Source organism: Phascolarctos cinereus, unplaced genomic scaffold (genome assembly GCF_003287225.1).
Source record: "Phascolarctos cinereus isolate Bilbo 61053 unplaced genomic scaffold, phaCin_HiC Scaffold_9;HRSCAF=440, whole genome shotgun sequence".
Taxonomy (NCBI): Eukaryota; Metazoa; Chordata; class Mammalia; order Diprotodontia; family Phascolarctidae; genus Phascolarctos; species Phascolarctos cinereus.
In genome coordinates this window covers 14,982,075-14,996,326 of record NW_027556402.1, presented here as the reverse complement: position 1 = coordinate 14,996,326, position 14,252 = coordinate 14,982,075, and the positions used below count along the sequence as shown (strand labels likewise).

Below are 14,252 nucleotides of genomic sequence, written 5' to 3'. Positions count from 1 at the left end.
TGTCTGACTCTGCAGGCTGGTTTGGCTAAAAGCTAAGCTTTGATACAATGAAAAATTGTTGTATTTTCTTAATATGGTCTTAGTTTTCTTAACATTCACTTTATACTAGTGCCTAACTCCGTGTCCTCTAACAGCTACACTTATTGACTTGGCCAAGTATTGTGTGCCATTGATTAAAAAAAATGTGCCTGCTTTCCCCCCTCTGTTTTACAGCCCCGTAGTTATAAGTACATCTGTTTCTGGTCCAGCCTCCCTCCCTCAGGGGAGGAGCTGGGAGGGCTGAGTCCATCCTTTATCTAACAAACATATTTAGTCACAGCACCTGGTCCTGCAGCTGAGCCCGGTACATTTCCTCTGCTTTTGTTTCATCCTGACCCCCCCACCAAGGCAAAATACTACACCTTCCCAGCTTAGAATAACAACCATAAAAACTGCCTGATCAGGTCACTTTGTTGAATATCCTGTTCATCTCGTTTTATTGCCTTTTCTAAGAACATTGAAAGAAGTCATCTAAGTTGACTCGGTCACAGGAGCTGAATCATTTTCCAAGTCAGGCAGAGAAAATCTGGATTTCTGATTTCTCGGGAGAGGCAAGAAACAGGTAAGAAACAACACTACCCTCTGTTGAACCCAATCTTTCTTGGATTAATCAAAAATTCAAAGAACCAAAAAACTGAAGGGTGAGCAGAGTGTAGAGGAAGGTATGGGTAGTATTTGGGAGAACTGCCTTTTTAGCCCTAGCTCTACTAACCACCTGTATGCCTTCAGGAGAGTCACTTTGGGTGAGCTAGTTCAATATAAAATGAGTGAAGCTCTTAGCTGAGGTAATCTCTGGGGTGCCATCCAGCATTGAAGTGCCCTGCTGTGCTGTGCTGTCAGAGACATGAAAAAACAGTTTGAATGCACCATTGTGATGTAAGCCCCTATACCACAGTGTGACAGCTGGGTTTTCCCACCCCCCAAACAATTCAGGCGAAATCTGAGGACTCTCTGGTGCAAGAGGCTAGCATATGGACTGGAAATGTGTTTACAGTTAGATTAAACTCAAGATGAAGGCAGTTCCATATGTTATTTTTGAAGCTGAGCAATATAAAAATAAGAAATTTCAAGTTGTTAGGTGTGAATGCTTCCTCTGGCTAAGCAGTAATCCTCTCTCAGTATTTCTGATATCATTCAGTTGTAACTTCTCAGAAAATAGTACTAAATTCAAGTAATTAAGAGCCCTATACAGGAAAGAGCTCCTTGGGAAAGGGGATGTCAGGAAATCAGTCATGTGATTCATTTGCCAGCCTGTCTTATGTGAGTTTCTTTTCCTGGTGGCTACAGCATCAACTTTTACAAATGCACTTTTGGAATTTTACTTTTCAATAAATGCACTCATTATTTGGCTATTGTCATGGTGGATTTCTCCTCTTTTTTTTTTTAATATTATCTGAACATCATGAAAGCACATGAACCAACCTCTCATCATCAGAAGGCAGGCACTAATTAAGCCCAGCTCTGGGAAGTTCAGTTGTTTCAGTCATGTTTGACTCTTCTGACTCCATTTAGGGTTTTCTTGGCAAAGATACTGGAGTGGTTTGCCATTTCCTTCTCCAGCTCATTTGACAGATGAGGAAATTGAGGCAAACAGGGTTAAGTGACTTGCTTAGGGTCACACAGTCAGTAGGCTTGGTGCTGCTCTATCCACTATGCCACCTAGCTGCCTCCTCTGGGAAGGAAAAGAAGGACAATTGGGGTAGGCAGGTGGAGTATTCAGGGATCGCTGCAGAGCAGAACTAGCTAGCCAAAAACTGAACTTCTCTGTATATGGAAAAGGAAATGAAAATGCAGCCAGAGCCTGACCTGCCCCCACTAGGATTTACTTTGGGCAGGAACTTGAGCCAGACCCTACAATACCACCGTCTTAGATCACAGTCTTTCGTGTGGCCATGATCTATTGTCATTCCACATCCTCACTGTGACCACTAATCCCTCCACTCCTCGGGTTTTCCAGGTCTTCACTCCTACACTGGCTACACTCCCCTCTTCCCCAATTTGACTCCTTGTTTCAACCAGTTTAACTCTCCACTTTCCCCTTCTCTCGAGTCCCTCACCTCCTTTTTCCACAGATCTTTCCCTGCCAAGCACTAGTCTGGAATCACTCCCACCATGTACTACCTTTGCTCCTACTCATGTGTTGCTAAACAAAGCTGGAAAAATATTACGAAACTGTGCTCACTCGGTCCATTACGAGTTTATTTGACATCATCTCAAATGGGCTCTCACTGAGGCAAGGCAACCCTGTAATACCTCCTTAATTGCACCACATGCACTGACTCACCTTTAACACCTTCTTCCATCCTTCCTCAAACCTCCTGTGACTCCTGTTCCCTCGCCCTGTCAACTAAGAACATTGATTCATATTTCACTGAAAAATGACAATATTTGCCAAGAGTTGCCTCTTCTCCCCATTTCTTCATCTCAGATCTACATACTGTCCTCTCTCACCCCTGTCTCATGTGAAGAGGGGCCCCTTCTCCTTACCAAGACAAACTCCTCTCGATGCAAAAGTACATCCTATCTCATCTTCCAACATCTATGATTCCCACTCTCTCGCTAACCTTCAATCCCTCCCTTTTCACTAGCTGCTTCCCTCCTGCCTACAAACATGTCTGTGTCTCCCCCAACCTCAAAAAACCCTCACTTGATCCATGCATCCCTGCTAGCTACCAACCTATATCTCTCCTCCTTTTCATGTTAGGTGCCTCCCCTTTCTCTCCTCTCACTCTCTTCTTAACCCCTTATCATATTGGTCTGACCTCATCACTCAGCCAGAACTACTCTCTCCAAAGTTACCAGTGATCTAATTGCCAAATCCAATGGCCTTTTTTCATTCCTCATTCTTCTTAACCTCTCTGCAGCATTTGCCACTGGGTTGTTGGGTTTTTTTTTAATTTCTTTATAGGCAATTGGGGTTAAGTGACTTGCCCAGGGTCACACAGCTAGTAAGTGTCAAGTGTTTGGTCTGAGGCCAGATTTGAACTCAGGTCCTCCTGACTTCAGGGCTCTATCCACTGTGCCACCTAGCTGCCCCTGTGTTTGCCATTGTTCTTCTCTCTAGATCATTGTGACACTGCTCTCACTTGCTTCTCCTCCTGTCTGACCACTCCTCAGTCTTCTTTGTTAGATTTTCATCCAGGTCGTGCCCACTACCCATGGGGTTCCCCAAAACTCTATCTTAGGTCCTCTTTTTTTTCTCTCTTGATACTACTTTGCCTGGCAATCTCATTAGCTTCCACATAGGGAATCATACCCTCACCTGCAGGTGCTCTGCCCAAAAGAATATAAATTTTGATCACTGAAACTTAGCAAGATATCTTGGGGTTTATGGGCTAGATTTCATTTTTATGGATCATGCCTTAAATCCAAATCACTATGGCTCTCATCGAGTGGCCAACAATGGGCCTGCCCAAGCCTCACTTGATCATTGTTTGGATTCTGATGGCTCCCAGTAAGTACAAATAGCAAGTGTCTCTGTTTTGGCCAGAAACCCTGAGGGCCTTCCCCTCCCAGACTGATTGTTTTATGTTAGGTAAAAATTCTTTGCTTCATTTTTACCCAGCTTTTTATCACTGAATGGGTATTGCCTCAGACAAAGTGAGACCTGGAAAAGACTTTAGCTTAAAAAGGTCAAGGCCTCCCACTGCATCTGGGGCTATCTGTATTCATCCTGATCCATATCTGATCACTGGACCCAGAGGGCTCCTTGGGGAGAGAGTGAGGCTAGTGACTTTGCCCAGCCCTCCCTCACTTAAATCCAATTCACTTGGAAGTCATGACATCTCCTTCCTGATGTCATGGTCCTCTTTGAGAATGAAGGGCAAACAACAACAATCTGTAAGGGTCAGAGTTAGACTAGGAGAGTGGAAATGTGGGAGGCAGATGAAAGGATTATGTTGGAGATGTGAGATAGATCCTAGCAGGGATCAAAAGGTCTGAGTCTGAATGTTTAAGCTTCTTTTGTTTCCTCCACACCTCATAACACCAACTTATGCAAAACTACCAATTTGGTTCAGGGGGAAGTAACAATAGATAGACAGATAGGTATTATATATACATATGTGTATATATACATACATAATTATGTCGAGACAGAGAGAGAGAGAGAGAGAGAGAGAGAGAGAGAGAGAGAGACCATATTTACTTTTTGCTTTATTTATAATAAAATGTGGAAGAGTTGGTTAAAATTAATCTCAAAAATTTCAGCAAGAAAATCAACACAGTAGATGCTGCAATCTCCTAACTACCATCAATCAATCAACATTTATTAAGTACCTACTATGTGCCAGGCATTGTGCTAAGTGCTGAGTGTTTGAGATTAAAAAAAAAACTGATAAAAGCAAGTGACGACTGCAGAGAAATAAAAAGAATATGTTTAAATAGACAGATGGCAAAAGGAAGAAGAAATAAAGGAGGTATATACACACAAATAAATAAAGATGGAAACTCTTTGATTGTTGAACTCTACTAACTAAGCTTCTCCCCAAAAGAAAACCTATTGAGAAAATTAAAAGCTGTTTGTCCATACTGTCAGCAGCAGCTGGAATATATGATCTCATAGACGTCTTCAATTCCTCCTGAGGTTTATGCTGGTAGATGGTGTCTATGGCATCCTCAGACCCTGGGGAAGACAGGTGGACAGAAGTCTAGTTAACTCTTCCACTGGCTGTCACCTGTACTGGGAGCTCCTAAAACAGATGCCTCAGTAGCCGCTAGAATCCTACTGTATGCGTACATTGTATGAACTGTCAGAGAATTTCAAAGCACTTGATGGTATCAGAAACAGTAATGAATCTGGAATTGGAAAACCTGAACTCTTACTTGCTAACTGTGAGACTTTATTAATAATAGCATATATGTATCACCTTAAAGTTTGCGAAGCACTTTACCTAAGTTATCTCCTTCTATCTGCCCAACAGCCCCGGGAGGTAGGTGCTATTATTGTCCCCATTTTATAGATGAGGAAACTGAGGCTGAGAGAGGTAAATGGTTTGTCCCAGGGCATACAGCCAGTATATGCCTGCCACAAGATTCTAATTCAGATCATCCTGATTCCCAATCCAACATTCTGTGCACTCGCCCCCTTAGCTGCCTTCTTAATTTCTTCATCTACAAAATCAGAAGCAATGGGCATAGTGGAAAGAGCCCTGGACTTGAAAATAGGGGAGCTCAATTCAAATCCCATCCCAGGCACTTGTATCTGGATGACACTGGACAAGTCTATATATTTATAGAGAGAGAGATTCTGGGCAAGTCTATATATCAATAAGATGAGAATAAGAATACTTGCACCAACTACTACAAAGGGTGGCTTACTAAATAATAATAGTACTAGCACTTGTGAAGTGCTTTAAGATTTGCAAAGCACTTTACAAGCATTATCTCATTTGATCCTCACAACAACCCTGGAGGATAAGTGCTATTATTATCCCCCTTTTACAGATGAGAAAATTAAGACAGACAGCAGTAAAGTGACTCACCCAGGTCACTCAACGAGCAACTGTTTAAGGCAGAATTTGAACTCAGGTCTTCTGAGTCCTATATATTCAGGAAGCTAGGTGGTAAAATGGGTGAAGTGTTGTATGTGGAGACAGGAAGACCTGAGTTCAAATCCAGCTTCAGACACTTACTAGCTATGTGACCCTGGACAAGTCACTTAACCCTGTTTGACTCATCTGTCAAATGAGCTGAAGAAGGAAATGGCAAAACACTCCAGTACCTTTGCCAAGAAAACCCCAAAGGGGTCACGAAGAGTCGGACACAACTGAAATAGCTGAACAGAAACTTGCAGTCAGGCTGATTTTTCATTGACTGAAGGAAAACATTACTAAGCAGTAGAGTTATCCAGAAGTTGAACGAGCTGATAGAATGAGAAGAATCTTGACTTTGGTTGGAGGCAATGGGCAGCCATGAAGTTAACTTAGGCATTTGCTTATCTTTGAATTATTCCAGTTAATTAATAGCCCAAGTTACATAATTCAGGCACAGATTGGACTTGAGAGCTTGGAGTTCCTTGATAACCATAACATTTTATAATTCTGTCATATGAAGTCAACTTTCTTTATCTATTAAATTAGAGATGATAACAGTATTTTCCCTTCCTACTTCCAAAGGTTTGTTATGAGAATCAAATTAATTCATATTTCTAAAAGTGGTCTAAAGGGTACTAAGGAGTGTTTTGTAATATATAGTATTATTATTTTAATTAATTATTAATAGTGATGACAGTTAAAATTTAAAGTTAAGCAAGAAAAATCCCTGTGGGTAAGGACTTTCTTTATCTTATCATATTAAGGGGCAATAGAATTCCACAGTATGCTTTAGTTAACCCCTGCTAATGGGTTAATCATATCTTTCGGGGGACTGATCGTTTTCTGAAAGATTATAAATATCCTCTGGAGGAAACTCTGTTCCCAGACACCTTGGTTACAGAAGTAAACAGTAGGGGCCCAGTGAAAACTATTAACAGGTTGTCTGTGATTTGAGCTTACTCTTTTGCAAGGATCCCTGATGTAGGAATTTGGAAGGTACTCAGAGCAGAGTAAATTCAATGATCTTGGCCCTGATGCTTGATTTTTAAAATCTCTGGAGTTTAAAGGTAAGTGAAATTTGCATCCAATAAGATAAGATACATTTTGGGAATTTCTCACATAGAAGAATGTTTTGGTTCTAAGGAGTCATGATTTTGTTATATGATGTAAACCAACTCAATGTAAATCGGACTAATATCCATAAAGTGGGATAGGAGTGGAGGAAGGCCAACCTAAACTAATGCTTACTTTCTGCATGTAAACTATAACAGCTAATTCAATTCATTGTCATCCTAGGAGGGTTAGAGGTAAACAGAACATCCATTATTGTGATGTGGCCATACATTAAGTGGGATAAACACAAGGCATAGTATGTCCTCAGAAACAGGTCAAAAGAAAATATTCTCAGCTTTTACAAACAAGCAAAGCAATCCTGATATACGAACAGGAAGAAGAGCTATTAAAAATAAAATGCCAGATCACATGAAGTCCATGTTTTTACTTGGAATACGCATCCCATCCTGTGCATTAGACTGCTACAACATGTCTACTCTCATATTTTCATGAAGACAATTTATGTTTTTTTTAAGTACTGCAGTGTCCTAGAAAGGGAACAAAAGGCATTCTGAGCTAACACTATTCTATTCTGGAATGCTTCCCTCCTCCCTTCTAGCGACTCATCTTTGGAGGAGCTCTAGTCCTCTTCGAAAGCCTAACCAAATTCCACTCTTTCCTCACCACAACCCACCCATGAAAGCTTTCCAGTCCGTGCTAAATGCACAGCAATCTCTCACTTCTATGAGTGTCTGTAATACCTAATGTCCAATGCTACTCATTTGTCCTATTGGATGGAAAGGATAGTATTTTCCCCTTCTATCCCCAAAAGTTGGTTACGAGAATCAAATTTCCCATTTGAGAAAGTTGTCTAAGTACTACGAAGAAGTTCTCTCCGATGCACAGTATTATTATTATAATTAGTCATTCATAATATCAATAGTTATGATTTAAACACTACTTGCATTGGCATTCATCACTTGAAATTGACATCCTATCGCTAGACAACTTAACAGTAAACACTTCGATAGCTCTATTGCCCAGCACAGTGTTTTTGTTCCTAACAAGAAGTTACTACGTTTGTTAGTAATAATGCTTATATATACTTGTACTGCGCATTTTTCTCACTGGGGTGAAAGGAGACCACCCAAGAATCTACGGGTCAGTAATGTCTTTATCTACCCCTCCAATTTTCCTGGTGTAGAATAAAATTGCTTGGACCATGGTGTCACCTATACACAAACAGCCCGGATTTGGAACAGCCAAATCTTTGGAAAGGCTTGATCTGTGGCCTTCCTGTGTTCTATAATCTACAAAGTGCATCTTTACTGTCATGACCATGATATGGAGTTTCAACAGAGTGTTTGCAATTAGCTTGAGAATGTTGCCACACAAAGGCTCTCTTGATCTCTGGAAGAAGACATACAGATAAGATCTATCCGTTATTATTAAGGACAGGATTTTGCAAGTGATTCATGTTGTCATTAATACAAAAGAAGATGCAAGACATGTAGGTTTTCCTTAGGAAAGCTGAAAAATGAAACAGAAGCAGGTCAGGCCTAGCCAGACCAAGAAACCAGTGGAAACAATAAATGAAAAAGCATTTCTCTCCACCCAGGCAGGCAGGGTAGGCCAGGCCAGAAGATAGGTGGGGCAAGCCATCAGTCAATAAGCATTTCTTAAGCTCCGACTGTGTGCCGGGCACTATGCTAATCAGATCCTGCATACATAAAAATGTTACAGTCAGTCAGTGTCAGTCAATAACAATAAATAAATATTGTTAAGCACCTACTCTATGGTAAACAAGCCAAGTGCTGGGGATATAAAGAGAGGCAAAAGATAGTGCCTATCCTCAAGGACTTTGCCATCTAATGGGGAAAAGAATGAGCAAATAAATATATACAGAGCAAGCTATAGACAGGATAAATAGGAAATACTTACCAGAGGGAAGGCATTACAATTAAGAGGGGTTGGGAAAGGCTTCCTGGAGAAGGTGGGATTTTAGCTGGGATTTGAAGGAAGCCAAGGAAGCCAGGAGGTGGAGACGAGGAGGGAAAGCATTCCAGGCATTGGGGACAGCCAAAGAGGTGGAGCGTGTGGCCTGTGGAAGAGCCAGGAGGCCAGTGTCAAAGGATCAAACAGCATGTGTCAAAGAGTAAAGTGCAGGGGCAGCTAGGTAACACAGTGGAAAGAGCACCGGCCCTGGAGTCAGGAAGATCTGAGTTCAAATCAGGCCTCAAACACTTGACACTAGCTGTGTGACCCTGGGCAATAATCCCAATTGCCACATACAAACACACAACACACACACACACACACAAAGTAAGGTATAAGAAGACCAGAAAGGTAGGAGAGGGCTAGGTTATGAAAGGCCTTGAATGCCAAACATATGACTTTGTATTTGATTCTAGCTGTGATAAGATGGAACGAAATCTTTCTCTGTCCCCTGCAAACAGGAAGAGACCAGCCTAGAAGACTGGCACACTCAGTCCCTACTATTCATCTTCCCAAGTTCTCTTTGCATGTCGGCATTATGCAAATGAAAGAAAGAACATCATGCTAACTTATAGTTACCAGGAGCCCTGGGAAGTTCAGTGGCCCCTGGGCACAGCTGGATGCGAGGCCAGGTCTTCCTGACTCTAAGGCCAGCCCCTATACACATCTAGACATGAGGATGCCTTGTTTTCATGCTTTATAGAATTTTCTCAATGGCTCTGCTTGTCATCCATAGCTAAATTCCCATCTTGGGTAATTCACTTTCAGCGTACAAATAAATCCAAATACATTCAGGAGAAATGTGAAATAAATCTTCCTCATCAAGTGTAAATGAGGGGGCAGCTGGGTGGTGCCGAGGATAAAGCACCAGCCCTGGAGTCAGGAGGACCTGAGTTCAAATCTGCCCTCAGAGACATAACACTTACTAGCTGTGTGACTCTGGGCAAGTCACTTAACCCCATTGCCTAGCCAAAATTAAAAAAAAAAAACAGAGTAAATGAGGGGGAAACCTGTTTTAAAGGGATGCAGTTCCTTTGTGGAGTGCCAAATTCACTCTAAAAGGCTTCATGTTTAGGGACTAGAGGGCTGGCTTTGGAGTCAGAAAGACTCACCCTTCTAGGCAAGAATGCCGGAAAACTATACTGCGTGATATTCCCTGAGATTGGGGTTTGCCATTAACAGCCTAGAAAAACGAGCTCATTAAGGGGTATTCACGCCGGCTCTTCCCCTACCCCTTTCCCAGTGGCTGCAAGAGGAGTCAGCTAGGGGTGTAAATCCCACGGTCTTTAAGAGGTCTTGACCCAAACACACACACACTGCTAGTGCCTTCCCTATGAAATTATTTCTCATTTCTGATAGATAGATAATAGATAGCTATATACATATGTGTCTTACAAGAGATATGTGTAAAGCATAAGATATAGATATAGATATAGATATAGATATAGATATAGATATAGATATAGATATAGATATAGATATAGATATAGATATAGATATAGATATAGATATATGTAGCTCCCATTCTTTGTTTCTGGGTTGGTTTTTTTAGGCAATTTGGCTTAAGTGACTTGCCCAGGGTCACACAGCTAGTGCATGTCAAGTGTTTGGTCTGAGGCTGGATTTGAACTCAGGTCCTCCTGACTTCAGGGCCGGTGCTCTCTCCACTGCGCCACCTAGCTGCCCCCTTGTAGCTCCCATTCTTACGTGAGCTCCTCCAGAGCAGGAACCATATTTTTGCCTTTCTTTGTATCCCCAGGGCTTAGCACAGTACTTGGCACATAATAAGCTCTTCATAAGTGTTTGTTGACTCATTGATGCCATTCCATTGATGCCATGCCACTCTCAACCCCCCTTGATATCAACTAAGTTATTCTAAAACTACATTGGTTAGGGCAGCCTATCTTGTGAATGATGTTATGGGCTATGCCTGAACTTTTTTTCTCCATCATCTCTTATGGTGCCATCCCCAGGGTCTCCTACAATATTAGGAACATTATTGACATGCCAACCGGGAGGGGCTGTGCTCTGGTGGTGACTTTGATGGAGTGTAGGAGCCTGATGTTTGAAAACTAAATTACAGGAAATGTGTGGTGCCCTCCCAGGAGGCAGATGCTGTGACATCAATGCTAAGCAACAGAGGGGACAAAAGCCGTACAGGATAAATGAAGAAACTCAAACACTTGAAAACCAAAAATGCTCTTGATGAAGACTTTTAAATAGTAGCTTGGCAATAAGCTTCACGATCACCTAGCAGGGCCTCTGACAACACGACAGGCCCACCGCTCACGGGATAAGCTCACACCACCAGGCAATAGACCAGAACATCCTAGGAGCTAAGGGATGTGGGATCCAAGAGCCAGAAAGGATTAAACGATAGGCAAGTCTACAGTCCATGCAGCTAGGGACCAACCGACATAATTGGGCACCCTGATATTGGCAGCACAGGGGAATACAAGGCATGCCATGAGCCCTGGGTCACTGACACTCAGATTTCACTAGTTCTGTGTCCCTGTAGGAAAGGGGAGCCTACAAATAGGTGGCAGAAAGTAGAGAAGAACCTCTAGCAGTGAAGCAAAAGCCTCTAGTCCCCAGCCCATTAACATTCTAGCGTGGCCTGGGCCCAGTTTTTAGACATGAATGGACCTGGAATATTTGACTCCTTTGTGTAGGCAATGGTGCATTGATGGAAGATATGGGCAGTGATCTTACACAGGACTCAGCTGAGATGGGCAAAGTCCCACCAACTCCACCTACACTGATATCAAAACAACGATCTTGAGTCCAAAGTTGTAAGAGGTAATGAGAACCCAGAATAAGGGGTGATTTGGGGAAAGAGCAGATCAACAGCCTTCCAGCCCCAAGGAAAGGGTTCAGTCTAGCCTTGTGTCTTAGAAGATGGAAGAGAGCCACTTATCAGAACCCTGAAATTCAGGCTTCTCTGTCAAGAGACTTTGACAAGGACTAAGGACCTGGATGAGAATTTCTGGGATGGCAACAATAGTCTACTTCCCAGCCCCCATGTGGTTTGGTCTAGATTTTCATAAAAGGTTATGAAGACCAACCTAGTCCATGACAAGCACCTCAGACAAGGGGGAGGGGAGGTTCACTCAGCTGAATTAACTCATTTTGTCCTCAGTCCAAGTTCTTGTTGAATATTCCCCCCCTGCTATGGCTAATTAAATTCCCCATCAGTATCTCAGTTTGTCCCAGCATTGAATTGAAACCACCAGGGCACTGACCCAGAACAACTGGTTTTTTCCCCAAGTTGTATTCAGCACTCGGAGAAGATCAGTCTATAGAGAAGCAAAAGGTAGAACATTAGATAAAATATTGGACCAGGAAGCATTTAAGAAAGCATCGATACCTTTCCTGTTTATTCTAGCTGAAGCTAGCCAATTTCTTCCACGAGTCCAAGCCAAAAAGGCCAAGGATTAGAGAGAAGAGGCCAGAGCGCTGGGCCAAGATGGGGGAAAGCAGAAGTAGTTGTTCCCTGCCATCTTTAATGAGAGTCAGGAAGTGGAGTCGGGGCTGGGATTGCTTGAATAAGGCATTTTAAAGACAAGCCTGAGAAAAGGGATGGAGAGCTGCCTAGCTCTGGGAGTGAGGATGCATGGAGTGCTTGGAAAGTAGGACAGTAATATAATTGGAAAGGGCAGGCACCATGTGGGTGATTTCAGTGAGTTATGTGGGAGATCCAGAGAGTAAGGGACTTGGGGGGTATCAGCTGGCGAAGGGAATGATAGCAAGGAACTATTCTTCCTCTAATCTGAGGAAGATTATTGGGGGCAGGGAGCAAAGCCTAAGGCTGTGAATTGGGTTTCTACTGCATGCAGGAGAGAGAAGAACCATGGAAAACTATAAAATCCCATTCTGTCTGTACAGACTCTAAATCATGGGTTTCTGAGCTCCTCAGTTCTCTTTTAAGAAGAGATTGCCTTTTTAGTGGGATATAGGGTCACCTAGGCTATATAGGACATGCATCATTGCATCAGGACATTCCTTTTTGGGTGGTTCCATTTCTTCTTCTTCTTCCTCAGTCATGTCCAGCTCTGCATAACCCCATTTGGGGTTTTCTTGGCAAAGATACTGAAGTGGTTTGCCATTTCCTTCTCCAGCTCATTTGACAAATGAGGAAACTGAGGCAGTCAAGTGACTTGCCCAGGGTCACACAGTTAGTAAGTATCTATGGCCAGATTTGAATGCAGACCTTAACCCTGTTTGTCTCAGTTCCTCAATCTGTAAAATGAGCTGGAGAATGAAATAGCAAACCACTCTAGTATCCCTACCAAGAAAATCCCAAATGGGGTCACAAAGAGTCAGACACAACTGAAAAATAACTGAACAACAACAACAGCTCTCTGACTCCAGGTCCGGTGCTCCATCCACTGTGCTACCTAGCTGCCCAATTCCATTTCTACTGCCCTTGAATTCCATTTATCTTAAATGCTCATATTTACCGCTGATTTCAGTTAAGCTTTAAGGGGTTTCAGCTTTAGGAGAAATGGCATTGTTGCTACAGCCTTCATCTATACAACTAGTTATAAGACCATAGAAGAAACCCTAGGAGCCTTCCAGTTTATTTCCATCCTTTTACAGGTGAGGAAACTGAGGCAAACAAAGGTTTAAATCACTTGCCCATGGTCACATCTAATATGAGTCAAAGGCAACATCTGATCCTGGGTTCTCTGGCTCCAAAGCTAATACTTTCTCCACTGTACCATATCTATTACTGAGTATGTTTTCAAAAGGTTTTTTTTTTAGGCAATTGGGGTTAAGTGACTTGCCTAGGGTCACACAGCTAGTAGTGTCAAGTGTTCGTCTGAGGGCAGATTTGAACTCAGGTCCCCCTGACTTCAGGGCAGGTGCTCTATCCACTGCTTCACCTCAATGCACCATTGTAAAGTTATTTAAAGTGCTGTCAGGCATAGGGAGATAAAACTTGGGGGTAGTTTTCCCACCACACATCAAACAAGAGTCCTAAAATGCAGCAAAGTCAGCACTGGAAGATGTCTGCAAGAATCCTCCTTAAGATAAATAATACTGGAAAAAAAAAACATGATTAACCAGTTAGTTATTCGATCGTTAAGCATCTATTAAACATCTACACTGTGGGCCATCTAGGTCTGAATTAGCGTGAAGAAAGAATCTGGTAGGTGGCCATGAGGATTCAAATTCACACCATTTGAAGTTATAATTCTTTAAACTATGGTTATTGATCCCAGTCCAATGGAAATTCTCAGAGGGAACTGAAATAATGTGACTACTACACAGGATTCATTATTCACATTCATCAGGACCCAGCTGACTAAATAAATGTGTGTTGATTAATTGGTTTATTACTACTGCGGCCAAAGCTAAAATTTGGACCATTGAAGGTACTTTAATAATTGACAGTTGCTTGTTTTTTTTTCATATCCTTGTTTTTCCTCCCATTTGTTTTTCCTTACAAGAATTTTGAACTTAGATTCTAACCCTATAATTAAATTAATAAAAAGGGATTAATTTCTAGGACATGCTGATAAAATCTGGTTGAATGTCCCAAGGAAAAACTGAACCACTCAGTCCAGTATTGTACAATTTTCATGTATGCAAAATTAACTATTTAAATCACTATTTGCTCTATAACTG

At 42.0% G+C, this 14,252-nt stretch overlaps 1 protein-coding gene across 1 annotated transcript in view; it reads left to right on the top strand.

Moving 5' to 3' along the window:
• Positions 1 to 302: 302 nt before the first annotated feature.
• Positions 303 to 14,252, top strand: part of LOC110209828 (sulfotransferase 1 family member D1-like) — a 32,749-nt gene continuing 18,799 nt past the window's right edge. The window contains exon 1 of the mRNA XM_020988551.2: positions 303 to 601. The gene's annotated coding sequence lies outside the window, so the exon portion shown is untranslated. The remainder of the gene's footprint in view (positions 602 to 14,252) is intronic.